The sequence below is a fragment of the Echinops telfairi genome, unplaced genomic scaffold (genome assembly GCF_000313985.2).
Source record: "Echinops telfairi isolate 266 unplaced genomic scaffold, ASM31398v2 ScPeMD7_11;HRSCAF=52, whole genome shotgun sequence".
Lineage (NCBI taxonomy): Eukaryota > Metazoa > Chordata > Mammalia > Afrosoricida > Tenrecidae > Echinops > Echinops telfairi.
In genome coordinates this window covers 4,541,109-4,553,796 of record NW_022103908.1, presented here as the reverse complement: position 1 = coordinate 4,553,796, position 12,688 = coordinate 4,541,109, and the positions used below count along the sequence as shown (strand labels likewise).

At 43.0% G+C, this 12,688-nt stretch overlaps 1 protein-coding gene across 2 annotated transcripts in view; it reads right to left on the bottom strand.

Moving 5' to 3' along the window:
* Positions 1-12,688, bottom strand: part of SMAD9 (SMAD family member 9) — a 50,624-nt gene that overhangs the window by 30,840 nt on the left and 7,096 nt on the right. The window lies entirely within an intron of this gene.

Here is a 12,688-nt window from a genome sequence, read left to right as displayed (position 1 = left end):
TACAAATAAGGAATCCTACTTCGCGGAATTTCATTTATCACGGTAGGGTCTAGAACCGATTAACCGCGATAAACGAGGGTTCACTGTATAATGAAACAGTCGGAATTCTAAGGGTCTCACCACACAGAGACAGCCACTGTGAATGCTTATTCTTAGAAGTTGTTCTCCAAGTGTAAACACCGGGAGCAATCCGATGCGGCTGACAGAGCCTCTCTTTCCCAATGACTTATTTGCGTGAGGCTAGCAATCTACTTCTGAACATTCGCCCACGAGACCTTACAGAATAATAGAACATGTTCGGACTGGCTGGCTTTGGACATGCCACAGGGAAGGCGCAATCTCAAGAGGATACATTCGAGGAAGTAGAGGACCCCTGAAGACGCCCCCAAGATGGACTCAAACTGACCAGGATGACGCAGGACCGGGCAATGTTTTGTTCTGTTGTACATCAGTTTGCATGCTAAGATGTGGACTTGATGATACCTATTAAGACGCCCGTGTTTACAAATTTCTGAGTTTCTCTGGAATTTCTTCTAAGACAGAGAAGAAGACTAGATAGAGCCCATCTAAGCCAAACTCTTTGGTTCTCAATTTGTAACAGTGTCAATTGGTGAGGACAGCAAAAAGTTGCCGGATTGCTCCTCTCAAAGTCTGGCAGGGTGCCGAGCACGCAGCACTGCACACACAGTCATGGTGCTGTCATATGCGTTATTCTGCCTGAAAATCAGCGGGATTCATCGCCCTCTTCTCCAAAGAGGGCTTTTGTTTCTCGTGTTTTTTCAACAGTCCCATTTAAATTTCCCGAGAGAGATGCGTTTCCTCCTCTAGGAAGGGTTGGCTAAGTGGGACCCGCTCCTTCCAGATTTCAGAAACGAGGTGCCTCGTTATGTTTTCAGGGTTGTTGGTAGTCTTCTGGAACAAGCCGAATCATTTTAGTATCCTGGAACCAATCTAGCTCATAATCTCCACCAGTTGCTTGTTTAATATGCAGCAAATTCTCCTTTGTTCTGGGGTCCCATCATATAAACGCCTTCTAACAAAGATGCTATATATACACAAACCCTCGTTATTGTTATCATTACCAGGCACCTCCAGGGAGAAAGATGGCAGCCTGGTGACACAAAAATTGATGACATCGGTTATATATAAAGCAAACTTGCTCTCAGTTTCAGCCGTGTCTGGGCTTTATTTAGCCTCGGACAGAGACGCGCTACAGTGAAGAGAGGTGTTGAGGGCTGGATAGCTGCTCTTTTTCTCGCAACAGCTTGATTTACATTCAACTGTGCTTGGAAAGTTTGGGTTCATGGCTTTACAATCATGAATTTATAGGGAAAAGTTAAGTCCTTGTGACCAAGCTCTGCTTACTCAGTCTACATGGGCTGCCCTAAAGCAATGGTGCTCAAGGGGGTTAGAAAGTTTGACAGAGATTAATCCCCCCAAAGTTTGGAATTCTGCTTAGATTTAGGTGAGATTTATTCTTAGTGAACTGTGGCATAAATCTTTAAGCTTACATTAGTAGTAGACAAAATTCCTTTATAAAAACAAGGTTGGGCAGAACTGAATTAAACATACCTTTTTAAGAACATTGCTCCATCATACATCAAGTAAAAGTTCTTTAAACCAGGCCCTCATTTTGTTGTTTTAAAATAAATGGTGGCCTTCTCTTAATGGCATGTGGAGTTATGGTTTATTGTGCCAATCTGACCGATAAACACATGTGGGGTCAATTGAAGGGCGGAGAGATACATGACTTGGTGAGCCTCGCCTTTCTTGTTCTCTGGTCTCTTGCTCTCTGATGGTCCAACCAGGGTGCAGCTGCCTTAGCTAGTTCCCTGCTTCAGCTGGCAAGGTTCACTTCCTGCAAGGCATCCCTGAGGAGAAGCCGCATGGACCTACCCTGGGTGCTGGAGCAGCTTCTTGGAGACCCCTGCCAGCGCTGAGATGCTTACATGCTCACTGATTTGCTTTCTTCCTGCATTCGGTGTCATTAGGTGTGGGGTAGTTTGAGGAGGACTTTGTAGATCGGTGTCGGACATATGGGTTAATGTCAGACTTATGGGCTTGGGTAGCACTGGGTTGGGATGCTTTCTTCATGTACACTTACCTTTTATATAAAATTCTCTTACCCACAGATGAGTTTCTGTGGATTTGTTTCTTTAGTCTACCCAGACTAACACAGGGGGTGAAACCACTTTTGTAAAAATCAATACAAGCATCTCCCTTGGAACAGGCGACATAGAAAGGGTCAGGATCCCTTCACTGCAACACTTCCACCAGGTCTGTGCTTTCTGTGTGTGAATGAATGTACAGGGGCTCGGGGGCACAAGGCAAACTTCAGTGTTGCTGGTGTGCCTTTGCCATTATGGGTAATGATAATAAAAAAGTGCTTGACAAGCACTTCTGCTAAGCCATACACGTCCTCCAATAGTATCTGTTTGAAATACTGAGGGGTGGTTCTTGTCTCCCGGGCAGGAGACAAGCCAGTATTCCTCATGCCTAGCCCTCACCCATCTGTCAGTGGAGCCTTGCGTGTTACCATGTGAATAAGCAGGTGTCAGTGGTGCTTCGATCTGAGATGGTCTAAGAGGAAAGGGCTGGTGATCTATTTCCAAAAATTAGTTAACACAAATCCTACAGATCTGCATGTACTACAACTGGGGGGAATACAAAAGTAATCTTTGTTTAAACAACTCACCCACCCACCCTCTGGATCACAGTAATCCGGTCCCCATTGTACATGAGTTTGGGGGCAACTTAACAGTTGCTAACAACAATAAGAGGGGCAATCTGTCTTTTGTAGGCTCACCTGGGAGGGCTGACTTTCTGGAATGAACGCTGTCCCTTGCTGCCTGTCCAACATCTAGGAGCTGATCTATGTGCAGACTGGCTCTCAGCCGTCTGAACTCAGGGCTGCCTTTCAAATCATTAGTGTGGTCTCAGGTCAGCAGACGTGCTACTATCCCTTCCTACGAACGGAACCCACCACTCACAGGTGTGTTTCTCAGACTGCAGTGGCTCATGTGTTGCTATGATGACAAAGTGATGTAACCAGTCATTCAGATAGCAGCAGGGTCACCCATGTACACAAGATGCAGCAGAGGTTCCAGACTAAGACAGACTAGAAAGAAAGGCTTGACAATGGACTTCCAAAACTGAGCCAACGAAACCCTAAGATCAGAAAGGACCACTGCCTGACACAGTGCAAAAAGATGCACCGCCCCCCCAATGGGGGCTCTCAAGTTATCCTACTAAATTATTTCCTGATGTAAGTCTTTTGTCTGGGCCCCATTATGTACAGAATCTGCTTATCACATACACCTAAAAATAATATGGTGCTGGTGAAGAATACTGCAAGGACCATGGATTGCCTGAAGAACCAACAAGCGTGTCTTGAAAGAAGTATAGCCATGAGGGAGGGTGGGGGAAATGAGGACCTGATGCCGGGGGCTTATGTGGAGAGCAACTGTTTTGAGAATGATGAGGGCAATGAATGTACAAATGTGCTTTACACAATTGATGTATGTATGGATTGTGATAAGAGTTGTATGAGCCCCTAATAAAACGATTAAAAAAAAAAAAAGGAAAGAAAGAAGTATAGCCACAGTGCTCCTCGGACACACTCGTCTCACATACTTTGGACAAGTTATCAGAAGAGATTCGTCCCTGGAAATAGACATCCTGCTTATTAGTAACGTGAAGAAGAGGAAGTCACTGAGCAGATGGCTGGACACAGTGGCTACAACAATGCGCTCAAGCATAACAACCATTGTGAGGATGGCGCGGACCTGGCAGTGTCTTGTTCTGCTGCGCGCAGGGTTGCTATGAGCCAGAAAATCAACAAACAGCACTTCAAGAACACAGGAGGCAAACCCACACGGGCCCAGCACGACCTGTAATCCTAAACATCTGCTCTCACGACCCAAACTCTACAGGCCTCAAGAAAACACCTCTTTACAACCTGGTTCTATGTCCTGGATACAAAAGGCAACTGCGTCTTCCTGGCTCGGCTGTGGATTGTTCCTGAGCCATGCGTCAGATGGGCACTGTGTCTGTGTACTGGCAGGGTACGAACAGTGGAAGGACTTTGGGGAAAACACGTGAAACAGATCACCTTCCTCCTTAGAGAGCGCAAAGGAACAGTGCCTCCCTCGCAGCAGTGACTGTTACTGTCTAATAGGGCAAAAGTCTGTTTTCTGGCTTCTCTTCGCCATCTACATAGATGGTGCCAGTAGAACTCAAAATCCGTGCCTTATCTGTTAGTCATTTCCCATGGCAGCTGAAAAGGAGCTCCGGTGATGGATTGGTTATGCATTGGGCTGCTACCAGCAAGGTCAGCAGTTCAAAACCACCGCCCGGTCTGAGGGAGAAAGACACAACTTTCCACTCTGGTAAATACAGAGTTACAGTCTGGGAAGCCCACAGGGTTTCTTCCCAGTCCCATAGGTCAGCATTGACTCCATGGCTTTGAGCGAGGGAATGATGGCAGCTGAGAACATGTTCACAAGGTTACAGAATTCACTGCATTCTAAATGTGTCCATGTACAGACTTAGATGTAACAAGCATAAAGCAGGATGCTGTCCATATGAGTCACTGAATAGACGAAAGATGCGGGATTGAGAATAATTTTATTTCTATACAACTATTAAATAAGATTTCACTAGCTTTTCAAAAATGAAATTTAAAACCCAGTTACTTAAATAATTTCTCATTTAAATGTCCATCGTCTGACTTGTATTTGACCCTTGAAGGGCAGTGGTGGTTTAGTGGTAGAATCCGTGTTCTCTGTGGGGGCAATGGGCTCAATTCCCAGCCAGGGCAGCTCGCAGACAGAGCCTGTTCATCAGAGGATGTGTGTGTATAGTTATGACGATGAACAGGTTTCAGAAGAGCTTCCAGAAGATGAAAACGAGCAAGAAAGGCTGGCAATCTATTTCCAAAACAACCAGCCAGTGGCTCTCAGTGGATCAGAAGCATCCAGTCCTGTTTCGCATGGGGTTACCAGGAGTCAGGGTCTTCTGGACAGCAAGTAACAGCATTCTTACCTTTTAATTCTATTTGATCATTTAAATATTTTGGACATCTAAAGTTTTTTACATGAAAAAAATCACTTAAATGTTACTTATTTTACCTTTGTCTATACATGGGTGCCTTTTGTATACGTCAAAGACTATTATGATTTTTCAGATTCATTAGATCAGTGGTTCTCAACCTTCCTAAGGCCACGACCCTTTAATAGAGTTCCTCATGTTGTGGTGACCCCCCCCACCATAAAATTACTTTCGTTGCTACTTCATGACTGTAATTTTGCTACTGTTATGAATCAAGCGACCCCTGTGAAAGGGTCGTTGGACCCCTCAAAGGGGTCGTGACCCACAGGTTGAGAACCGCTGCATTAGATCATTAATGTCAAGAGCAGAAAGACTCTTGATTTCAATGATGCACTTAGTGATTCTGCTGAGATGAGAACAAGGGCAGTAAATCTTATGGAATACATATAATGTATTAATTACACTGCTCAATGAAGCAACTCGCTCATAAACCCAAACTCACTCCCACTGACTGAATGCTGACTTACAGTGATCCTTTAGGGTAGAGAAGAGCTTCCCCTTTGAGTTTCTCAGGCTATAAATATTTACAGGAGCAACAAAGCCCCATCTCTCTTCTACAGAGTGGTTGGTGGGTTTGAACTGCTGCTCTGGTGATCAGAAGCTCAATGAGTAATCTTCTATGCCACCTCTAGATGGTATTAAAAAATAAAACAAGACAACCCATGAACAATAATATAATTTGTTACCACTGATATTTTCCCAACATCCACTTACAGTTTTAAAAACCAGTCATACATTTTAATCATTTAAAAAATTCAATCATTATAAAAATATATTTGTCAAGGTGTGAGATAGAACCTATTTTAACAAGTTAGTAGCTTGATGTAGAACTTTTACGTATTTAGATGCAGGGGCTGTTGGCCTCCATTGGTATGCTTGCTGAGGTCCTGATAATGTTAGGATCACTCTGGGGCCACCACACCACACAACTCCTAGATTCTTGATCAAATCAGGATCACTCAGGTCAGCTACTAGCACTAATGGTACCCACCACCCATAGGTGTGTTTCTCACACTGCACTGGCTCCTGTGTTGCTGTGACCCTGAAAGTGATGTCACCAGTCATTCAAATAGCAGCAGGGTCACCCATGTAAACAAGATGCAGCAGAGGTTCCAGACTAAGACAGACTAGAAAGAAAGGCTTGACAATCAACTTCCAAAACCGAGCCAATGAAAACCCTAAGATCAGAAAGGACCACTGCCTGACACAGTGCAGAAAGGTGCGCTCCCTTGATGGGGACTCTCAAGTTATCCTAGCAAATTATATCCAGGAAAGTCATTAAAGCATTGTTTAGTCAAATATCTATCTATTGATGGAGAGTTGCATTAGGGGAGGGTCTCTGTATTTTTATGACTCAGCTATTCTAGTCCTTACTGGAGTTTCTGGGAAACTGTAAGCCGTCAAGGAATGATGCTACATTAGAAAAAGCATAGCTAAATGTTTGAATCTGGAAACAAGAGTTGCAACTTCCACACACTTACTGTATGAGGGGTCTTTAAAAATTTCATGGAAAATGCATCTTATAAAAGGACAATATATAGATTTCTTTCTTTTTTTGCATGAAAACAATAACATTCCTGAACACAATTCTGAGCATTTCTCATAATAACATTCTGAACACAATCTAGTATGACACATATGAATCCTACTAAAATTAAAGCAACAACAAATAACGCATTCATGGTGAAGCTTGGGTAGAAGAAGGGTGAACTCACTGGTGCTTTATGAAAGTTTATGGGGACAATGCTCCAAATAAATCATTAATTTACAAATGGATAATTCGTTTTAAGAAGGAATGACATGATGTTGGGGCCTACAGAAGCAAACCATCCACATCAATTTGCAAGGAACAAAATTCATCTATCTGTGCCCTAATTGAAGAGGTCCAACAAAATAATAACAGAAATAATGGCCAACACCACAAACATCTCAACTGGTTCCATTCACACAATTCTGACTAAAAAATGAAAGTTGAGCAACTTCTTCAATGGGTGCCAAAACCATGGCATCCGAAACAGCTGCAAAGGAGAGAGCTTTCGATGGAAATAAAAAACAAGTGGGATCAAGATCCTTGAGCACATCTTGGAAGAAATGTAACAGGAAGTGAAGCATGACTTTATCAGTAGGATCCTAAAGATAAACAGAGCGATGGCTACAAAGAGGTCAAAGTGGTCTGGTAAAAGTAAATGTGAACCAGTGAGGAGTAAACAGGATGGAAATCGTTTTGGGTGTGCTCAAGGTATTTTGATTGTTAACTTTCTGGAGAGCCAAATAAAGCCAGCATCTGCTTATCATGAGTGTTTTGAGAAAGTTAGCCAAAGCTTTAAGAGGAAAATGCCAAGAAAGTTCCTCCCGTGAATCTTTCTTCACCACAATTCTCCTGCTCATTCCCCGCAAGACACCAGGCAATCCTGAGAGAGTTTTGATGAGAAATAATTAGGCATCCATTTACAGTGGTTCTGATTTGGTGCCATCTGCATTTTTTGTTTGTTTCTTAATTAAAAAAAAATTTAAGGGCATTCATTTTTCTTCGGTTGATATGTAAAAAGTGCTAAGTATATTGATATGGTTCAATTGCCAGGAACCTCAGTTCTTTAGAGATAACTAAACGGCTGATTATTCATGTGTTCAATTTGATGGAGTTTATGTTGAGAAGTATATTTTTATTTTATTTTTTAATTGTTTTTTTGCCATGTAATTTTTAAAATCCCTTTGTATAGTAAGTTGCTTCCTCATTATCTTCAAGGGATTTTACAAAAAAATTCTCCCTCTGTCAAAGTGATTTTTAAAAAATTTCTATTGTGAACTGGATAAAGGTTCACACAGTCTACAGGATTTATGTTCAACAATTCACACACTTATCATTTCATCTCATTCATTACATACCCCAATGGTTCTACCAGTCTCCAGCTGACCAATAAGCCTGGTCTGAAAGCTTTGTTTTTTTAAACTCTAATTTACAAATCAGAAAATAATGGTCCATGGGTACACTGAAGTAATCAGTATTCCTGAGGAAATACAGTGATGGGAAATATTAGCATACACAGAGACCCAATTATATGGGGGAAATCTCTTTTCAATAAACCGCACTCTTTATCCAATTTTATCCAACCCTGGCACTCTGCTGCTTTTCAGATCTCTCCTTTCATTGAATGCTGGCTCATGTAAACATATCAATTTTCTTTGACAGCAGTGGTTTGGAGGGGAGTGAAGGTCTGGCTTAAAAATAACATTTGCTTCTGCAAGATGGAAAAACAGGGAACAATCTCTAAAAGAGGTTATTTTTTAAAACGAGATCAATTGTTTTCATCTCAAAAGAAACCCAGAACAATTTCATATACTGTTAATCTGGGATGAGTTCTTTTTATAATGCAAACTATAAACCTTCAGTTCGACCAAATAACGAAGTTCTACAAATAATCCTGGATTCAACTGAGTCTTATGAAAGAAAGCAGAAACATAGTTTCTTGGCATTCCAAAACACCTAACCCACTGCCATGGAGTTGGTTTTGACTCGTCGGGATTCCCATGTCGTGTTCCCAGGACAGTCCATCTCCATGGGAGCAGCTAGTCGCATCTTCCTCTCTTGGAGCACCTGAAGGGTCCACGCTGCGCACCTTGTGCTTAGCATACCAATGCTTGGCCACAGCACCGCCATCTGCTATGGAGGAACCCACCAATCCCTGGCATGTCCAAGACATCAGCGCCATTGAAAGTCCCATCCAATTTGGTGCTCATTCTCTCACAAAACTGGACTTGGTGATCCCTCCTGAATTAGAAGTATGATCACATCTATGCCATGAAAATATCAAATTTACTTTATAAAGCACAGCTGAGTACAAGATTATTTGATGTTCTTGTGTGTGTGTGTGTAAACAGTTACAGTCTCAGAAACCCACAGGGGCAGGTCTACCCTGTCTTCTAGGGTCGCTATGAGTCGGAATCGGCTCAATGGCAGTGAATGTGGTTTTGGGGATTGTGTGTGTGTCCATGTACTACGTTCATCGTTTTTGATGAGGGATTTGTTTTGGTCTGGTGGCCCTAAGTATGTGGAAATATGACCTCTTGAGTCTCAGCTGATAAAAGCCCACAAATGCACCAACCTGCTTACAGTGCCTTTGGTGCTTTGTGCTGCCGAGTTATTTCTTACTCATGGTGACCTGTGAGTTACAGAACAGAACTGGTCCAGGAGGGTTTCTTGTCTGTGATCTTTCCGGAAGCAGACTGATGAGTCCAAGCTGCCCACCTTGAGGTCAGCAGTCAATCACTAACTTTTGCATCACTCAAGCGAAGGACAAAGCGCAGTCCAACAATAGCTTGCTTTCTTTGAATGTCTCATAAGCCCTACGACTGATGTTGCCCATATGAAAACTCACAGCTAGAACAAGGCAGCCTCATGCTCATGGTATGAAGGGCTAAGGAAAGCTGGTGTCCTTGGGATAATACTTCAACCATTGGGAATTCCTGATCTATGTTTAGTTTTGTCCATAAGATACACAGTTCTTTTGGGCCTCCCATTGATTGTTCAGATAAAATAGCAATGTTGATCAGACGTCGATCCTTTTTTTAAAGGAACAAAGGAAATAGAGTGCTCACTGTTCCTCATTTTCCACTTTTAGGGGCAGAATTGATTCCATTGCCTTATTGGTAGGTTATTCATGCCAGTATGTCGTGAAAGGGAAATTAAATAGGGAATCCAGCAGTAAAGAAAAACTCTGAAGGACATGTCTAATGACTGGAGTCAGTTTTAGCCTTAAAAATGGTACTTATTTTTCCATGTAGAATTTTGAATATCAAGGACATAATACAGCGTTTTAATTATTCACACCCACAGTGGTGTTACAAGAGAATGTGTGCACTCCCTTGTGAAGACTACGTCATACATTTTTGGCATGACGACATACAGTTTTTGTATTGTTACTCAGTACCTAGAAACATCACACATAGTACTACAAGCGTGGTATGTTTTTCCATTGGCACTGGAAGGAGACCCCAGAGAAGCAAAGCGCTACTAAAGAAAAGCCAAGTAGGAGTCCTTGGGAGCCAAAACAACCTGGTACCATGATGGACAAAGAGATCCACGGAACAGAATTGAGAACTCAGCCGTAAATCCCCCCCTCAGACAGATAATCTTTTGACAAACAGCCAAAACGCACGAAATGGGGTAGAAATCATCTCTTTAACAACTGGATATCCATTTGCAGAAGAATGAACCAAGACCCAGATCTCACACTACATACAAAAGTTGATTTCAAAAAGCTAAATGGAAAAGCTAGAACTAACATCCGTGAGAAAACAGCAACAAATGTAGGGGCCCGAAGACATGGCAAATGTACAGTGTCTAACGTAATGAAAAGTGTTGGAAACCATGCTAGCCTACGGCCCGCTTTAACCTTATAAGGCAATGTCTTGGTTCAGTTTCGCTTTCCTACTGCACCACCATTTCTCCGAAATGATGTGAGCCTTTGGCATTTCTGTTAGCCAATCACATATCGCCCGTTGCACAGCCTGTTTAGCATATCCTGTATGAACGATCCGCCTATCACCTACCGCCAAGTTGTATTTGTAACCAATCTTGTTACGTCTCGTCCGAACTCAAGTACTTCCTCATTGTGTGCTTCCTCCCTGTATCAGATAAAAACGCCACCGGAGCTACAATAAAGCAGAGCTTGATCAGCTTTTGTCTTGCTCTCCGTCTCCCTGTCTTTTTCCTCATCCAGGTCCTCTTACCCTTGGGGGTCCCAGGTTACGTGTCCTGCCGGTCGGGATGCGACAGAAAAGCATACAGATGGCAGAAGACACACCAGATGGCTGGGACCTTCCGAAAAATCAGACACTTGACATGCATCAAAAGGTTTCACCAAAAGAGTAAAAGAAGAACCTATAAACTGGGAAAAAATTATGGCGGTGACATATCTGACAAGGGACAGGTCTCTAAATTGTCTAAAAGACTTCAACATCTCAACAAGATGGCCAGTAACCTGATAAAAAACGGACAGAGCAGAGCAGACACGTCACTAAAGAAACTCTTGAGACTTCTGATAAGCAACGGCCTCAGAGACAGACCTGAGAGGTAGAGAAACAGATTTGGAGGAAAAACCTAGACACCTGAATCTCAGCGGAATGAACATTAAGTGAGGTGAACACTGAGAAAAAATGTGAGGGTGCAGCCCACACGTAGAGATCAAGCAGAGCTTCCAACTCTCAGCTGGCCAACCAGGAGCCCAGCAGTCCCTGCCAGAGTGCAGACAGTTCCTGCAGCACCTACCTCGAGACAGGTGGGCCAACCCCTTGTTCTCCACGTATGCTGGGTGAACAGAAGAATACCCAGGATTCAAGCTGGTCTGCCGAGAAGACAGAGTCATCCACCCCACACAGATCCGGGGCAGGGGGTGTTATCTGATGGGACCACCACACAACACAGGAGGCAAATGCACGGGAGGCTGAAGCATACCAGGTTTCCCATAGAGCCCTGGGACCATCTGGGGATATAGACCCACAGGTTAGAGCTCAGACACCCAGAGGTAGAAGCAGCAACCTGCCACTCAGCACCGACCCCTACCAGTTCCAGAGAAGAACGCAACAGGGGGAAACTGTACAAATTAGAGTCATTCATTTTTATGTTTAAATAACACTTCTGCCTATTCCTCCTCCATGCCACACTGTATAAGGAAAAAAGTGCCCCCCCAAAATCATACAACATAGGGGTAGGGTATGAATATTCCTATCAAAATGTCAGAATCTTATTCCAACACAACTCTTTAAAGCAGTGGTTCTCAACCTTCCTAAGGCCTTGACCCTTTAATACAGTTCCTCATGTGGTGGTGACCCCCAACGATAAAATAATTTTCATGGCTACTTCATCACTGTCGTTTTGCTACTGATATGCAGGATGTATTTTCATTGTTACAAAATTGAACATAATTAAAACATAGTGAGCAATCACAAAAATATGTAACCATATATTGTGAAATATTTATTTCTAATGACAAATAAGTGAAATTTTGTCTGGAAGCATGGTGTAGCATGGGTAACAGTCTCCATGCTGGGTACTCATACATAGGCGTATCTGCATGTGAGTGGACCAGCCTGGAGACGGATAGAGGAGCGGTGTCTCGTTCCTAAGACCATCGGAAATAGGTGCTTTCTAATGGTCTTAGGTGACCCCTGTGAAAGGGTTGTTTGACCCCCAAAGGGGTCACGACCCACAGGTTGAGCACCGCTGCTTTAAAGCTATGGACAACTAATCATCAAGGTTATATGGGAAGGAAGGAGATCGTAAGACTTTAAGGGCAACCCATGAGAAGAAGTCAATAAATCAAACAACAACAAAACAAAGTCTAAGAATTATTGGGACACTATTAAAGGGAATAACTTACTCTGCATTCATGTTCGAGGGTAGGAAGAAATAAAAATTCCACAGAAAAAAAAATAGTTCAAGAATGATTGGAAGAAAAATCTTACCACAGTGAATGATGGGGGGTGTGTGGAGTGGAGATCCAAAGCCCATTAGTAGGCCACTGGAGATCCCCTTGCAGAGGGGTCTCGGGGAGGAGATGAGCCAGTCAGGGTGCGATGT